At 46.1% G+C, this 18,851-nt stretch overlaps 1 pseudogene; it reads left to right on the top strand.

Annotated features, from left to right (window-relative positions):
- Positions 1-6,552: 6,552 nt before the first annotated feature.
- Positions 6,553-6,940, top strand: LOC101124165 (mitochondrial import receptor subunit TOM6 homolog; annotated as a pseudogene).
- The last annotated feature ends 11,911 nt before the right edge of the window (positions 6,941-18,851 follow it).

Here is an 18,851-nt window from a genome sequence, read left to right as displayed (position 1 = left end):
AAGTTGTGCCATTTTTTGTTTGGCTTAAAAGCTTTTTTGGTTGGTTGTTTGTCTGTTTTTGTTGTTGCTTTGGTCTTTTTCCCATTGGGTTTGATCAACTCTATCTGACTTGATCAAATCAAAAGGAAAATTCCAAATTGTGGGGAACAAGGACTCTAAAGTGGCTAAATTCTCACACACACACACACACACACACACACACACACACATGTGGCCTGGTAGGGGAAGAAAACAACCAGCAAAAGAAAAAAATTAAAAGAGGAAAGATGTTTGATTTTAACTACTAAAGGGGCTTTATTTACATAATAAGGCCACCTTTTTGCTAGCCAGGCCAAAATGAAAGCAATGGCCGTTGCCCCAAGCTGCAGTTCCATAGCTAAGGCTCTCTGCCTGCTTTTTCTAACCACGACAGCCTAGATTTAGTTCCTAAATCAAGCCCTTTCTGGTTTGCTACTTGGTACTTCTGAAATAGCAGCAATTTGTCCTAACAGAAATATAGTAATGAGATTTTAAAAAGATTTTTTTAAAGGAGCTCAATGGTTAAAAGTCAGCTTCATTAAAAGCTAACATCCAAGATGTGTGTGCACATGTGCTCGTGTTTGTATTTAAAAGGCTACCATGTTTTTGTTTTTGTTTTTCTCTCCTAGGACCTGATGCTTTTTTTTTAGAGCAAAGGTTTTTTTGTTTTTGTTTTTGTTTTTGTTTTTCTCAGTTGACTGAATTCTGTTTTTTTCATTAACAGCTATTGCAACAGATGCTACTCTGGGGTTTTTAAGGAAGAGTGTAGTTTAGACACTTAGAAATGTCTGTTGGCCAGGCACGGTGGCTCACGCCTGTAATCCCAGCACTTCAGAGGCCAAGGCGGATGGATCACAAGGTCAGGAGATCGAGACCATCCTGGCTAACATGGTGAAACCCCATCTGTACTAAAAATACAAAAAATTAGCCAGCCGTGGTGGCGGGTGCCTGCAATCCCAGCTACTCAGGAGGCTGAGGCAGGAGGATGGCATGAACCCGGGAAGTGGAGCGTGCAGTGAGCCAAGATCGCGCCACTGCACTCCAGCCTGGGCAACAGAATGAGACTCTGTCTCAAAAAAAAAAAAAAAAAAGAAATATCTTTGTTAAAAAAAAAAAATTTAAGTGTACTGTAAAAGCATCACATGGTCTAACTTCAAAATAATTCTCCCTTTTTGGAGACCCAGGATTCAATGTGGGCTCTGCCCAGAGCTCAGAGATCCAGTTAAGAGGTAGGTAGTCCTGGCCGGGCGTGGTGGCTCATGCCTGTAATCCCAGCACTTTGTGAGGCCGAGGCAGGCGGATCACCTGAGGTTGGGAGTTCAAGACCAGCCTGACCAACAGTGAGAAACCCCGTCTCTATTAAAAATACAAAATTAGCTGGGCGTGGTGGCACATGCCTATAATCCCAGCTACTCAGGAGGCCGAGGCAGAAGAATCACTTGAACACAGGAGGCAGAGGTTGCACTGAGCCAAGATCACACCATTACACTCCAGCCTGGGCAACAAGAGGGAAACTCTGTCTAAAAAAAAAAGAAGAAGAAGAAGAAGAAGTCTGAAATAATCTGTAATCTTTTTAACTTTTTGCTTAAAACATTGCTGATCTTTTTGTTTTTCTGAGTAAAGAAAACTTTTAAGCTATTTATAGCTTTTAACAATTGAGTATAGGATACGACTATGAACAAAATTTGGAGCATATTTGTTTCTCTCTACCTGATTTCTACAAAATTTTGGAAACTATTTGTGAGTATTCTTAACTTACAACAATACAGTTAATTTCATAAGTGCGGTAAGAACCTGTTTTCATTTGTAACAGGACACAGTTGGAGAAACAAGGCTTTGACTGGAATGGTGTGCTTTCCTTTAAGGGATCAAACTTGACTTATGGAGCAAATAAAAGCCCCTTGGAAAAACTGGCCTCATACCTCTGCCTACACAGTCCCTGTACAGGATTCCTGACCTGTGGTAAGTAAACAATGTCACTTTCTGACAGGTCCAAGAACTCCAAGTTTATCTTGGAACCTCAAGAGGAAAGGGATTCAACCAACTCATAGGTATTTGATGGTACAAATCCATGCCTGGACTCAGCTTTAAAATGTCTCATCTGAGATTCCTTCTATGGAACAAAGTTCCATCAAAGCCAATTTAAAAGCCTATGTTAAAAAATATATATTATTCTTGCAGCATTGTATACAAATAATCAGGCCAAGTATAATAAAGCAAATAAGTCGTACCATTATTTGTCCTTAGTAAAAATGGGAAACTGGAGAGAGAAAAATTATGTTTCGAAAACTATAGTACACCTGTTGTTAGATTCTAGTCTTGCTTAATGTTTTTCAATTTTTATTATTGTCTACAGTTTGGACCAAATTCTAATTTTTCTTGACTACAAGCCTGCAAAATAACGTTTTCAATTTTTTTCTTCTTTTTTCCAATTTTTTCTAATTTGGAGTCACCAAAAACTAAGCTATGCTTTCATAAAGCCGTGCAAACTGAAGCTAGACAACTTAAACTTCAGAAGAAAATAATAGCAACCTATTTACATACATAAGACATTTTCATCCCTGCCTACTGATGTATGGACTTCAGGGTAATGTGGCCTATATCAATTTCCCAGGATTGTTCTTTTGTTTGTTATTGCTTTTCTCCCTTACTACCCCTGTTTTCTCTTCATAGGACATGAGACTTCACAACCTGCTAAAAATGAGCCTTCCTAATAACTTGGGACCTACCTGTCTAGGAATAAACCATTCTAGCCATGAAAGATCAGATGAAACCTGAGAGCAGAGACTCATTTTCTTCTTTTTTTTTTTTTTTTTTTTTGAGACGGAGTCTCGCTCTGTCGCCCAGGCTGGAGTGCAGTGGCCTGATCTCGGCTCACTGCAAGCTCCGCCTCCCGGGTTCACGCCATTCTCCTGCCTCAGCCTCCCGAGTAGCTGGGACTACAGGCGCCCGCCACTGCACCCGGCTAATTTTTTGTATTTTTAGTAGAGATGGGGTTTCACCGTGTTAGGATGGTCTCGATCTCCTGACCTTGTGATCCACCCGCCTCGGCCTCCCAAAGTGCTGGGATTACAAGCGTGAGCCACCGCGCCCGGCCTGAGACTCATTTTCTTCTAAAAATGCTTTCTCCAAAAGATTTTTAAAAAGAAAAGGGGGAAAGTGTGATAGAAAAATAAATCTTGGGGCCCCAAAATCGTGAAGCTAAAGGGAAAAGTCAAGCTGGGAACTGCTTAGGGCCAACCTGCCTCTCATGCTATTCAAAGTCGCCCCGCTGCTCACTGAGATAAATGCATATCTGATTGTCTTCTTTGGAGAGGCTCATCAGAAACTGAAAAGAATGCAAGCATTTGTCACTTATCTACCTGTGACCTGGAAGGCCCCCTCCCCGCTTCAAGTCTTCCCACCTTTGCTTCAAGTTGTCCCGCCTTTCCAGACAGAACCAGTGTTCATCTTGCATATGCTGACTGATGTCTCACGTCTCTCTAGAAGGTATAAAACCAAACTCTGCTCTGACCACCTTGAGCACGTCAGGACCCCCTGAGTCTGTGTCATGGGCACACGTACTTAACCTTCGCAAAATTAACTTTCTAAATCAATCGAGACCTAAGATTCTCTGGGTTCACACATTACAGAGAAATACATATTGTATATAATATTTGTATAATAAAAGGTATTATGCTGGGCGCAGTGACTCACACTTGTAATCCTAGCCCTTTGGAAGGCCAAGGCAGGCAAATCACTTGAGGTCAGGAGTTCAAAACCAGCCTGGCCAACATTGTGAAACCTCATCTCTATTAAAAATACAAAAAAAGTTAGCTGCATGTGGTGGCACATGCCCGTAATCCCAGCTACTTGGGAGGCTAAGGCAGGAGAATTGCTTGAACCCAGGAGGCAGAGGTTGCAGTGGGCCAAGATCGTGCCACTGCACTCCAGCCTGGGCAACAGAGCAAGACTGTCTCAAAAAAAAAAAAAGGTATTAAGTGCTATGGAGAGAAAGCAAGGGAGAGTACAGAATGTGGGAGGAGGGGTGTTTCTCTTTAAATAGGGTGGCAGGGAAGGCCCCCTTGAAAAGGCAACTTCTACCAGTGACCCGAAGAAGGCAACAGAAGTGAGCAATTCAGTCTCCAGGCAGGGGGAACACCCAGGGCTCAGACCTTGAGGCAGGCGAGTGCCGGGGATGCTTAGGGAACTTTGTAAGGAGGACAAGATTTTTGATGTGAGAGACCTGGGCTAGAAGATAAAATCAGCAGAGGAAGGGGTGGCGGCTTAGGTAGGTCCTGGAGCCCAGTGGAGACTTTGGCCTTTATCCTGGGTTAAGGCGAGACCACTGGAAGGTTTTGAGCGGAGAGGGACCCGCTGTGACTGTGGCTGTGATAGGAATCTCCCTGATGCTGAGTTGAGAATAGTCTTCAGGCAAAGGCAGGAGAAATCATGCAAAAGATGATGGTGGCTGGACCAGGGTGGAGTTGGAGAGAAGAAATGGACTTCAGGTATATTTTGGAGGTTTATTTATCATACCCCTACTGTGGGCTCCGTGTTAAAGACCATCCCAAGTTGTTTGTCTTCATTTACTATCTTAGCCACCCAATCAACTTCCCCCAAAATAGTTTTTTGTAGTGGTGGAGCTTAATTTGTTTTTATTTTTATTTTTTAGAGACAGACGAGGTTTCGCTGTATTGCCCAGGCTGGAGTGCAGTGGCGCAATCATAGCTCACTGCAACCTCAAACTCCTGGGCTGAAGTGATCTTACTGCCTCAGCCTTTCGAGTGGCTGGGATTACAGGATCGCGCCACCATGCCTGACCAGTATTGGAATTTTATGAAGTAAACTCCCACTTCCAGCACCTAATTTTAAACAGCTTCCATCTCCCAATCACCACATATAAACAGAGATTCAAACCTAAAACAGGGTGCTTGCTATATAAACATGACTTCTAGGTTGCCCCCTCCCTGGCCTCCAAATTCTGGGGCCACCTCTGGCTCTTTGTCTCCCTGTTACTGCATTTGCCAGGCATGAGTCCATTTCCACCTAGAGGGAGATTCATCTTTGAGAGATCTACGTATTTGTGTTCATTCCTTTAACACCAGAATGCAGATTCCACAGGGGCAGGATCCTTGTCTCACTAGTGCACCACGCAGTCCCCAATGCCTGACCCACAGTAGGAGTTCAAGAAACATTCATTCCCTCAGCACGTGCCCAGCGGTTGCCCGCTGTGAGTTGGGCAATGGGGACCCAGCTGTGTAAAGCACAGACCCAGCCCTCATGCATGTGGAAATCCACTTTGACCAGTGGGTTGACCAGTTTTCATGGGGCAGGGAAAAGCCTGGATTTATATATCTGACAGCCACTTGGTTCACTCCTAATTCCTCCAGCTTGGCCCACCCAACCAGACACAGCACCTGTGAGGTAGCCCAAGGCAGAGGTGAGCCATAGCCAGAATGACTGGAGACTTAGCCCTCACCCCCTGTGACATACTTCCAGACACTCATGGGCCTTCGGAGGTGTCTTTTCAAGACCCATCTTGCTTCCTCTCCCACGTCCCTCTTTTTTTTTTTTTTTTTTTTTTGAGACAAGAGTCTGGCTTTGTCTCCCAGGCTGGAGTACAGTGGCGCAATCTCGGCTCACTGCAAGCTCCGCATACTGGAATATGTTGAAAGGGGTTTCATATAAAACGCATGAGTATTTGGAAACAGCAAAGATATTTCCCAAAAAGTCCCAAACGGATGGTCTGGAAGAGGAATGGCACCCATAGTTGAGACAGAAACCAGAAGTACCCGAGGATAGTCCATATGCTCTGGGAAATTGTAATCTCACTTTTCTCCTCTCTTTGCAATGCTTGATATCTCTTTGCACACATAAAAACAAAAGCCAAAGTGCTAAGAAGAAGCTGGAAAAATACAAAATTTCTGTCTTAGGGAGAGAGTCGGTAAAGAAAATCAACATGGCGGACACTGATGGCTGCCTGCTCAGTGAGAAACCCCTGTCTTCTTGCCAAAGAATCCCCACTTTGGAGTCTCTCCTGACAGGACTGTGTGCAACCTCAGGGTCTGTATCCTGACTTCAGTTGAATTCTAGACATTTTCATCACAGGCTTAAATGGTCATAAAAAAACGAGCACTTTATATCAAAGTAAGAGGTGGATTGGCTGTAATTGGAATAAATATGCCGTGTTGTGATTTAATAAAATAAAATTTTGATGTACTGTATTGAGGAATGCACACCACATCAGAAAGAAGCCACTTTTTTTTTTTTTTTTTTTTTTTGAGACAGGCAGATCACTTGAGGTCAGGAGTTCGAGACCGGCCTGACCAATATGATGAAACCCCGTCTCTACTGAAAATACAAAAATTAGCCAGGCATGGTGGCTCGTCTCTGTAGTCCCAGCTACTTGGGAGGCAGAGACAGGAGAATCGCTTGAACCCCGGAGGCGAAGGTTGCGGTGAGACAAGATCATGCCGTTGCACTCCAGCCTGGGCAACAAGAGCGCAACTCCGTCTCAAAAAAAAAAAAAGGGCCTGTGCGAAGCTTCCTACTATGACTTCCAGCGGGATCCGGATGAGCGCTGCCTGCTTGGCTAATGAAACTCCCGAAATACTGGACAATGTGGGAGATTAGCCTCGGGGCGTCTACCGCTTTGCCACTGATAGGAGTGACTTCTGGAGGAACTTGATCCTCGATTTGGGACTCTTTGCTGCGGGAGTTTGGCTGGCCAGGGACTTCAGTGACATTGACCTCATGGCACATCAGCCAGGAGTGTAGCCAGGTAGACAAATGGAATCCTGTGCTGAGCCCGAATCTTCCAAGAACAGCCTGCAATCTGTGGCCACCACAAGATGTGCCCTGATAGCAGCTGAAGTTTGATTCAGATGGCCACTTTCCTTTTCCCTTTCCCTGCCCTAGTTTCCTTTTGTTCCTCAAGTCCACGGAGAATTCCATTCTCTGGTCAGCAGAGAGGCTTAAGCTACAGTATTGCGTCTGTTCTGTAAAGTTCTGTACATAGTTCCTAAGCTTCTGCAGGGGCTGATCCTCGCTGTTGTCCTGAGAAATAACAATGCTATTTTAACAAACATTTGAGATAAATATTGCACACAAAGACAGTCATTTTATTATTTTAATAAGAAACTTTTGCTTACAAAAACAAGGTGTGAAAAGTCAAGATTCACAAAACTTGTAAAAACATGATTTATATTTCGCACTTGAGAGACAAAGACAAGCCCCAAACATGGGGGAAAAAAAAGGTCAGCCTGGCCAACACAGTGAAACACCGTCTCTACTAAAAATATGAAAATTAGCTGGGCGTGGTGTCAGGCGCCTGTAATCCTAGCTATTCAGGAGGCTGAGGCAGGAGAATCGCTTGAACCCGGGAGGCAGAGGGTGCGGCAAGCCAAGATTGCACCATTGCACTCCAGTCTGCGCAACAAGAGCAAAATTCAGTCTCACCAAAAAAAAAAAAAGGAAAAAAAAGTGATCAAGGAAGGACCTCCCTAATGAAGTAACATGAGCTGACACCTAAATGAAGTGACACATACACCTAAATGAAGTGACACATCCAGCCCAGTGCTGATCTTCGGGAAAAGCCTTGCAGAGGGCATAGCATGTGCAAAGTCCCTGAGGCCTGCTTGGCACTGTCTTAACGCAGTGGCTATGTGAGGCCTTGGGAGGCCGCGGGGTAAGTACTTTGGGTTTTATTCAAAGTGTGATGAGAAGCCACCTGGCAGCTTTTGACTGGGGAAGTGACATGATATACATTTTGAAAGGATTATTCGTCTGTTGTGTGGTCATAGAGTGTGGTTGGGTTTGAGGGGTGGATGGAACAGTATAAACAATAAATTTAGCTGGGCGCGGTGGCTCACGCCTGTAATCCCAGCACTTTGGGAGGCCGAGGTGGGTGGATCACGAGGTCAGGAGTTCAAGACCAGCCTGGCCAAGATGGTGAAACCCCGTCTCTACTAAAAATACAAAAAATTAGCCAGGCGCGGTGGCAGGCACCTGTAATCCCAGCTACTCGGTAAGCTGAGGCAGGAGAATCGCTTGAACTTGGAGGGCAGAGGTTGCAGTGAGCCAAGATCACACCACAGCACTCCAGCCTCAGTGACAGAGTGAGACTCCATCTCAAAAATAATAATAATAAAATAAAAAATAAAAAAATAAATTTATGGGCCAGGCACTGTGGCTCATGCCTGTAATCCCAGCATGTTGGGAGGCCGAGGAGGGCGGATCACGAGGTCAGGAGCTCAAGACCAGCCTGGCCAACATGGCAAAACCCCGTCTCTACTAAAAATACAAAAATTAGCCAGGCGTGGTGGCGGGTGCCTGTAATCCCAGCTACTTGGGAAGCTGAGGCAAGAGAATCACTTGAACCTGGGAGGCGGAGGTTGCAGTGAGCTGAGATCGTGCCATTGCACTCCAGCCTGAGCAATAAGAGGAAGACTCCATCTCAAAAAAAAAAAAAAAATTATGGCCGGGTGCAGTGGCACATGCCTGTAATCCAGTGAGCTGAGATCACGCCACTGCACTCCACATTGGGCAACAAGAGTGAAACTATCTCAAAAAATAAATAAATAAATGTATATACTTACATAGTGGTATATAGAGCTATAGATATAGCACTGGTTTCTCATAGGACAAATAAAGGGGCTGAATTTAGGGAGGGATTTCCACGATACTGGTCATCCCCTATTAAGCTGGGTGGTGACTACTTGGTGTGCATTTATTATTTCATAAATTGTACATACCTGTTATATTCAGATAGCTCTACATCCCATAGTGTAAATATATACATTTATTTTTATATAAATATAAATCTGTGAATACTTCTATATACATAGAACTATTTTGGAAGGGAGAACCATCAGGATATGCTGCTGGATTCAATGAGTACTTGGAGCCGGACTAGATGAGAACAAGTTCGAGCCTCTGATTTTACCCAAGTCATAACCAAAGCAACAGTGCAGAGACGGAAGGAAAGGCAGGAGGAGCAGAGGGACAGGAAGCTGCAGCATCTGCACAGACAGCAGCTGCCGACACAGTGGCTCCCCGAGGTCAGGCCAGAAGAAAGGGAAAGGGGTGATTCCAACTGCAGACTCAGGCAGGTCCCCTGAGTCCATCAGGCCAAAGGGTTGCTTGAGGATTTCTTTTTCTGGCCTCCATGGTGTGGTTGCATCAACACTCCCCGCATGCCCAGGGGGCTGTGGATATTGAGTCGGTGCCAGTTACTAAGTACGAGATGTGCCGGAGTTGATGTCTCAAGGTTGAGCTTCCCCACCTCCTCTCCAGCCCCCAGGGGAAAGCAGAGGAGAAAATATGACCACGCAACTTCAAATCCTCATCAGGAATAAAGACAAGAAAACGATAGGACCGGCTGGGCGCAGTGGCTCATGCCTGTAATCCCAGTGCTTTGGGTGGCAGAGGCGGGCAGATCACTTGAGCCCAGGAGTTCAAGACCAGCCTGGGCAACATGGCACAACCTCATCTCTACTGATGCCGAGCCGAAGCTGGACTGTACTGCTGCCATCTCGGTCTGGGAGGGAGGTGGGGGGTCAGCCCCCGCCTGGCCAGCCGCCCCGTCTGGGAGGGAGGTGGGGGGTCAGCCCCCGCCTGGCCAGCCGCCCCGTCCGGGAGGCAGGTGGGGGGCGCCTCCGCCCGGCCGCCGCCCCGTCCGGGAGGTGGGGGGCGCCTCTGCCCGGCTGCCCCTTCTGGGAAGTGAGGAGCCCCTCTGCCCGGCCACCACCCCGTCTGGGAGGTGTACCCAACAGCTCATTGAGAACGGGCCATGATGACGATGGCGGTTTTGTGGAATAGAAAAGGGGGAAAGGTGGGGAAAAGATTGAGAAATCAGATTGTTGCTGTGTCTGTGTAGAAAGAAGTAGACATGGGAGACTTCATTTTGTTCTGTACTAAGAAAAATTCTTCTGCCTTGGAAAAAATAAAAAAATAAAAATAAATAAAACAATTAATAAAAGCAGGGCCCCAAGACTCTGGGTGAGTCTTACTTCACTAAGCCTAGGGTGAAAAACTAGAAACAAAGTAAAGTCCTTCAACATGGGAATGGCAAAGTATAGTATAATCCATACTGTACAATGCTATGCACATCCACTAAAAACAATCATATTCACCTACAAACATCACAGTTCTCAAAGAGATTTTTTTTTAATAGAGATGGGGGCTGGGTGCAGTGGTTCACCCCTGTAATACCAGCACTTTGGGAGGCTGAGGCAGGAGGATTGCTTGAGCCCAGGAGTTCAAGACCAGCCTGGGCAACATAGTGGGACCTTGTCTCAATAAAAAATAAAAAATTAGCCAGGCGTAGTGACATGTGCCTGTGGTCCTAGCTACTCAGGAGGCTGAGGTGGGAGGATCACTTGAGCCCAGGAGGTGGAGGCTGTAGCGAGTTATGATTATGCCACTGCACTCCAGCCTGGGTGACACAGCAAGACCCTGTCTCAAAAAATAAATAAATACATAAATAGAGACAGGGTCTCCCTATGTTATCCAGAATGGTCTCAAACTCCTGGGCTCAAGTGATCCTCCCGTCTCAACCTCCCAAAGTGCTGGGATTACAGGTATAAGCCACCACACCCAGCCTCAAAGAGACTGTTGAAGAAGATAGAATAAATTGTAGAATGACACATACAGTTGTAGAAAAATACATACAAGAAAACATTTGCGTTTAAAATTTTCTCTGTTGACATATATAAAAATAAATATATATATAAATTATATATATATATATATTTTTTTTTTTTTTAAGAGACGCAGTCTCGCTCTGTCGCCCAGGCTGGAGTGCAGTGGCACGATCTCGGCTCACTGCAACTTCTGCCTCCTGGGTTCACGCCATTCTCCTGCCTCAGCCTCCCGTGTAGCTGGAAGTACAGGTGCCTGCCACCACGCCCGGCTAGTTTTTGTATTTTTAGCGGAGACATGGTTTCACTGTGTTAGCCAGGATGGTCTCAATCTCCTGACCTCGTGATTCGCCCGCCTCGGCCTCCCAAAGTGCTGGGATTACAGGTGTGGGACACCACGACCAGCCTGACATATATATTTTTTTCTATACATTAATGTATATGTGTAGAAAAAGAACTGGAAGGGGCTGGGCACGGTGGCTCACATCTGTAATCCCAGCACTTTGGGACGCCAAGGTGGGAGGTCAGGAATTCAAGACCAGCCTGGTCAACATGGCAAAACTCCGTCTCTACTAAAAATACAAAAATTAGCCAGGCGTGGTGGTGCACACATGTATTCCCAGCTACTCGGGAGGCTGAGGCAGAAGAATCACTTGTACCTAGGAGGCGGAGTTTGCAGAGAGCTGAGATCAAATCACTGCATTCCAGCCTGGGTGACAGTGAGACTCCATCTCAAAAAAAATAAGTGTATTTTCTTATATGTCCGAAAAAATTCAGATGACTGTATTCTTATTCATTGAATCTAAATCAAGAAGATTAAGCCATAAAATGCCATTTTTGGTAAGTTGGTAAATCTGGAAAATTCTGCTAAATCACTGAATTGATTATTTGGCAAAATGACTTTCAATGAATTGATCTTTGATGAATCAGCCCACTTCTGCTGGGATCACCTGACCCCAACTCAGCCAGTCAACAACTATAGAATGTTCCTCCCCTCTCCACCCCCAGGCACTGTAAACATGATCTTGTTTTGCTTCTTTCAAGTGCAAGGCCAAATCATCCTTATTTGAGATTGATTATTACTTTCAATGAAATTAATACAATGAAATACAATGAAATTTCATGAAAGCAGGGACCTTTCGCCTTGTATTCACATGCGGCAGGCACGCAATAGATATTTGTTACATGAATGCATCTTATGCTACAGCTCACAGATATCTGCCACTGAGGACTCATAGCAAATACTTGGAAGACACAGCTACATTTCTGCTACTCTCTGTAGGACACCCTGTAATTCAACATCACCAACAACCAGGTGACATACCCTAAAACGGGGTTTAGAAAATACTGAAACTTATTAGCCTAATGCTAATAGTGAAACAAAGGATCTCCATTAACAGAGGCCTCATTTAATCCTAAAGAGACTCAGACCAGCCAAACAAGCCATCTGAAGCTTGCTATGCTCTGCTGTGTTGATTCTAACAGGGCAAGAAAAGGTGACCAGATGAGGTGACACTCCATCCTCTGGCTTCTTTTTCCTCTTATGTAAGTGTGAAGTTCTCTCTTCAGTAGCCAGGCTTCTGGAGAAAAGGATCCTGAAAAATACAAAGTCCCTAGTGTATTAGCTGGCACATACGGTGAAGGGAGGGGATAGATGTTGTAATAAGATGCAAAGAAATCTTACTTGCGCACACACACAAATGTCCCTTTCCTTTTTTATACTATCTCTTATGCAGATGGTTAAAGACCTCGAGAAGGCTGCTCCTAGATTAGGAGCCTTACCCCACCCCATGTCATAGCACGTGGTTAAAATTCAGAGCGCCCACATTCTCCACTCCATCACCCCATTGCACTTTCATCATCTGAAATGAAGCCCTTTATGTGCCTCCAAGAGCAAGCGCCATGACCGCCGGGCTCTGGTCCCCGTGGTTCCCTTGGGGGTTCCCCGACGCCTAGCACGAGGCAGGGCACAGAGCAGCAGCTCCTGAAACATTTCCAAAAAGACTGAAGGTATTAAGGCTGCAGAATTTGCAGGTCTCTTCTGTCTATACTGTAAGTCGATATTGTGCATTTCTTTTGGACATTTTGGGCACTTTAAGCCTTTCTTTTATTTTTATTAGCCTTTATTTGTTTTCATGATTCTTTTGGTGGTGTTCCTTTTTAATTTTTAAATTTATTGATTATTAATTTATTCTTTTTTTTTTTTTTTTTTTTGAGACGGAGTCTCGCTCTGTTGCCCAACCTGGAGGGCAGTGGCGTGATCTCGGCTCACTGCAACCTCTGCCTCCCGGGTTTAAGCGATTTTCCTGCCTCAGCCTCTGGAGTAGCTGGGACTACAGGCGCCCGCCACCATGCCCAGCTAATTTTTGTATTTTAGTAGAGACGGGGTTTCGCCATGTTGGCCAGGATGGTCTCGATCTCGTGACCTCGTGATCCGCCCGGCTCAGCCTCCCAAAGTGCTGGGATTACAGGCGTGAGCCACCGCGCCCAGCCTATTAATTAATTCTTTAGTGTGTCACGCAAGAGTCTGAATTTGCAAGAAGGGTCCTTAGCAGTAGTGGACGACTCCTGGCAAAGCTGCTCGGCTCCGCTCGGTTCTCCTCCATCTGCCAGCACACGCGTCCTCTCCGCCTCGCCCAAGTCAACCCCACGGGCCTCCTGCGCGTCCCTACCCCATCCCCTCCCAGTCCCCTCCCTTCCCGCGACCCCAACGCCCGGGCGGCGGAGGGATCCCGGACACACTCACGCGCCACACTCAGCCCGAGCGCTGATTGGCTGGCAGAGAGTTGGGCCACATCGGCCCAGGCCTCCGCGTCTGGAAGATCGGCCTGAGCGCCAACCAATCGTGACGCGTTCCGGTTCATAGGCCGCACCTCTCAGCCAATCCTGAGGAAGAATCAGAAAAGGGCGTGCCCAACCGGAGCTGAGCAATGGGGCGGAGTCACCCTTCGACCAAGGCCAGTGCCGGGGGCTGTCACCTTGACATCCTGACTGGCCACGCCGAGTCGGTCCTGCCCCACCCGCTCTGCTCCCCAACCCGAAACCACCGAGACTCCAGGGGGTCACGACCTCTAGCTTGACTTCTGCGCTGCCAAAGGAGGGTTGTGCCTGAAGTGCCTGGGGGATGTTTATTCTTCCGTATGCGTATTCAAATACGCAGATGAGCCCCTAGGATGAGTGCGCTGGGGAATAGGAGGGAACCAAGCTAAGCCCAGTGGGAGAAAGTGGAACACGTTCGCAAGCTGAGTAAGTGATTAGTGCCCTGAGATAATAAAAGGACCACAGAATAGTGGCTGGTGCTGCTTTTGATAGATAGGATGGTCTGAGTTAAATCTGGGCTCTCTTGGCCCGGCGCGGTGGCCCACCTGAGGTCAGGAGTTCGAGACCAGCCTGGCGAACACGGTGAAATCCCGTCTTTACTGAAAATACAAAAAATTAACGAGGCGTGGTGGCGGGCACCTGTAATCCCAGCCACTCGGGAGGCTGAGGCAGGAGGAGAATCGCTTGAACCCGGGAGGTGGAGGTTGCAGTGAGCCGAGATCGCGCCATTGCACTCCAGCCTAGGCAACAAAAGCCGAAACTCCATCTCGAAAAATAAATAAGTAAATAAAAATAAATTTGGGCTCTCTTGCATATACCTTGTGGCCGGTGGCAGGGGCATTTCCCCACCATCCCCTCTACTTGGCTATGGGGTGAGCAGAGGCAGGGAACCCCAGGCTGAATCCCCACAAACGCAGGCTCCTAGAACGGAGATATTTTTGTAGGGCAAGGACTAAATGCCATGTCTTCCTCCCTCTCCCTATTCCAATGGGTCCAAACCGAATTTTTTTTTAATTATTATTTTTTATTATTATTATACTTCAAGTTTTAGGGTACATGTACACAATGTGCAGGTTAGTTACATATGTGTACGTGTGCCATGCTGTTGTGCTGCACCCATTAACTCGTCATTTAGCATTAGGTATATCTCCTAATGCTATCCCTCCCCCCTCCCCCCCACCCCACAACAGTCCCCAGAGTGTGATGTTCCCCTTCCTGTGTCCATGTGTTCTCATTGTTCAATTCCCATCTATGAGTGAGAACATGCGGTGTTTGCAAACCGAATTTCTTATTACCCCTCCTAAACACAAAATGGATATGAGTAACTATCAGCTTGCCTCTTTAGGGCAGGGCCTGGATATGTCTGTTGTGATTTGCCTTTTACTTAGGTTGGGCCACCTTGGGGTGAGATCTGATGAGCTGAGGAACCTTAGGAACATACATGGTGACTAGTCAGATCTCATGACACCCATGAGCCAGGCAGGCATTTCGAGGCAGCATTGCATCTTGGGGAGTTTACATCCCTTCACTATAGTGTGCCCCAACTCCCCTGGGATAAAACCACAGAAAAATGACCACTTTTCCTTGTAGGAATTTAGTCTTTCAATCTGTCCAGAGCATTTCTTCTCTAACCACCCAACCCAACTCAACTATCCACCCAAACTCAGAAGTTTAAAGAGAGGGCCAGACCACTTAAAATCTTTTTTTTTTTTTTAACTATAAGAAAAAAAGTAGGCCGGGCACAGTAGCTCACGCTTGTAATCCCAGTACTTTGGGAGGCCGAGGTGTGCAGTTCACCTGAGGTCAGGGGTTCAAGACCAGCCTGGCCAACATGGTGAAACTCCATCTCTACTAAAACTACAAAAATTAGCCAGATGTGGTGGCATGCGCCTGTAATCCCAGCTACTCGGGAGGCTGAGGCAGGAGAATCACTTGAACCTGGAAAGCAGAGGTTGCAGTGAGCCCAGATTGTGCCACTGCACCACAGCCTGGGCAACAAAGCGAGACTCAGTCTCAAAAAAATAAATAAATAAAAATCAAAGCTGTATAAAACGGGCTGGGCGTGGTGGCTTATGCCTGTAATCCCAGCACTTAAAGAGGCCGAGGCAGGCGGATCACCTGTGGTCAGGAGTTCCAGACCAGCCTGGCCAACATGGCAAAACCCCGTCTCTACTAAAAATACTGACTGCACCACTGCACCACTGCACTCCAGCCTGAGTGACAGCAAGACCCTGTCTCGAAAAAAAAAAAAAAAAGGCCGGGTGCGGTGGCTCACGCCTGTAATCCCAGCACTTTGGGAGGCGGAGGCGGGTGGATCACAAAGTTAGGAGATCGAGACCATCCTGGCTAATATGGTGAAACCCCATATTACTAAAAATACAGTTAGTATTTTTGTACTAAAAATACAGTTAGTATTTTTGTACTAAAAATACAAAAAATTAGCCGGGCATGGTGGCGGTCTCCTGTAGTCCCAGCTACTTGGGAGGCTGAGGCAGGAGAATCGCTTGAACCCGGGAGCCGGCGGTTGCAGTGAGCCAAGATCGCGCCACTGCACTCTAGCCTGGGCAACAGACAGAGACTCCATCTCAAAAAACACACAAAAAACCAACCAAAACAAAAACAAAAAAGACCCTATCTCAAAAGAGCTCTAATCCCAACATCGTCAATTTGTGTTGAAGACTTGTAAACTTGCCTGTTGTGAGAAAATAATCTTTCTTTCCTTTTTTTTTTTTTTAAATGTCTTGCTGTGTCACCTAGGCTGGAGTGCAATGGTGTGATCACAGCTCACTGCAGCCTCTGCCTTCTGGGATCAAGGGATCCTCCCACCTCAGCCTCCCAAGTAGCTGGGACCACAGGTGTGCACCATCACGCCTGGCTAATTTTTATCTTTTTATTTTTTGAGACGGAGTCTCGCTCTTTCACCCAGGCTGCAGTGCAGTGTTGCGATCTTGGCTCATTGCAACCTCCACCTCCTGGGTTCCAGCAATTCTCCTGCCTCAGCCTCTGGGTAGCTGGGATTACAGACACGCACAACCACGACTGGCTAATTTTTGTATTTTTAGTAGAGAAGGGGTTTCACCATGTTGGCCAGGCTGGTCTCGAACTCCTGACCTCAGGTGATTGGCCCACCTCGGCCTCCCAAAGTGCTGGGATTACAGGGTGAGCCACCACATCCGGCCATGCTTGGCTAATTAAAAAAAAAAAAAAAAAAATTGGCAGAGATGAGGTCTCATTATCTTGCCCAGGCTGGTCTCGAATTCCTGGGCCTTGGCCTTCCAAAGTGCTGGGATTATAGGCATAAGCCACGACGCCTGGCCAGAAAATAATCTTTAAAAAGTGTTTAAAGCCCCTCAGTCATAGCAGGAACTGTGCAGCGGTTCTGTGGGAATGGAAAACAAAGCCTGGCTTGTTAGCACACCTCAAGATTCTGGGGTAGACATTGAGCAGCAGACGTTCAGCCAGCATCACTACATGAGCCTGCACGCTCAGCCTCAGGAGAACACACACGATCTTCCTGACATGAACATCATGAAGAGCCCCAAATCCCTGGGCCTGAAAGAACTTAGGCCCACCTAAAACAATTGCAGGATTAAATAATACCACACATTCTTATTTCACCATGGCTAATAATGCTTCCCCTCACTGCCTCATAGCTGAAACACACAGAGCAAGTGAAGTGTTTTTTTTTTTAACCCATCAAGCTCATCTACCAGACCAATGATATAAATGCGCATCTTCATTCAGTCACCACACAATCGATTTCAAATTTTCTGCATTAATAGAAGATGGATAAAATGAATCCATCTTTAACAGGCAGGGCACAGTGGCTCACATCTGCAATTCCAGAACTTTGGGAGACCAAGGCAGGAGCATCGCTTGAGGCCAGGAGTTCAAGGCTGCAGTGAGCTATTCACGTGCTATTGGGCTGTGCATGGTGGCTCACACCTGTAATCCTAGCACTTTGGGAGGCCAAGATGGGCAGATCACTTGAGGTCAGGAGTTTGAAACCAGCCTGGCCAACACAGTGAAACCCTATCTCTAATAAAAATACAAAAAAATTAGCTGGGCATGGTGGTGGGTGCCTGTAATCCCAGCTACTCGGGAGGCTGAGGCAGGAGAATCGCTTGAACCCAGGAGGCAGAGGTTGCAGTGAGCCGAGATCGTGCCACTGCACTCCAGTCTGTGCAACAGAGTGAGACTCCGTCTCAAAAAAAAAAAGTGCTATTGCACTTAAGCCTGGGCAACACAGCAAAATCCCATTTGAAAAAAAAAAAAAAAAGGATGAAATTCACAACCTAGTTCCTAAAGAATTAGAGGCAAAAATGAACATTTAATGTTTTACAATTTGCACTAAGTCCAACAACTTGCATAACAGTCGTAGAAACACAATGGGAACTAAAGGGTAAATAAGGTAATCTGGGAAGAGCAGCTGTTGATCACAACAAATTTACCAAGTGGGAAGAGGGTAAAGATTGAAAAACTACCTATCGGGTACTGTGCTTATCACACAGGTGATGAAATAATCTCTACACAAAACCCCCAAGACACACAATTTACCTACATAACAAACCTGCACACGCATCCCTGAACCTAAAATAAAAGTTTTAAAAAACCAAATTTACCAACATCTTTAATGTCCCTCAATAAGGGAATGGTTAACTAAATTCTGGCATATCTGTAAAATGGGATATTATGTAGCCATTCAGATAAACTAGGGTCTAGAGAAGTGTAGATGCTATTTGTGTTTTTAAAGTGATACGCAAAAGGGCCGGATGTGGTGGCTCACGCCTGCAATCCCAGCACTTTGCGAGGTCAAGGCAGGAGGATCGCTTTAGCCCAGGAGTTCAAGACCAGCCTAGGCGACATAGTGAGACCCCATCTCTACAAAAAAGTTAAAACATTAGCCAGGTGTGACAGTGCACACCTGTAGTCCCACTTAGGAGACTAAGGGGGAAGGATTGTTGGAGCCCAAGAAGTCGAAGCCACAGTGAGCCGTGATCATGCCACTGCACACTAGTCAAACATAGCAGGACTCTGTTTCAAAACAAAAAGATACATACTTATTTGCTCATGTAGTCATCGAATATCCCTAACAGGAGCCACAAGATACTGGTAACAGGAGTTGCCTTAGGGCAGCAGAACATAGCGTCTGGGGACCAGGCAGGAGCTCAGTGTTCATTCAACACCCTGATGTAGCTTTGAATTGTGTACTATGTGGTGAATTGCCTTTGCCAGCAGGGTTTCAGGACATGTGTCCTGAAACTTACTGAGGACCCCAAGAGCTTTTGTTTCTGTGGGTTATATCTATCCATTAAAATTAGTAACACAACCAGAAATAATTACCGAATTATAAATAAAACTAAGAAACCAAAAAATATGTAAGTGTTAATT

This window comes from Gorilla gorilla, chromosome 10 (assembly GCF_029281585.2).
Source record: "Gorilla gorilla gorilla isolate KB3781 chromosome 10, NHGRI_mGorGor1-v2.1_pri, whole genome shotgun sequence".
Taxonomy (NCBI): Eukaryota; Metazoa; Chordata; class Mammalia; order Primates; family Hominidae; genus Gorilla; species Gorilla gorilla.
Note: the sequence above shows the minus strand (reverse complement) of the source record. Positions and strands in the feature narration are given on the sequence as shown.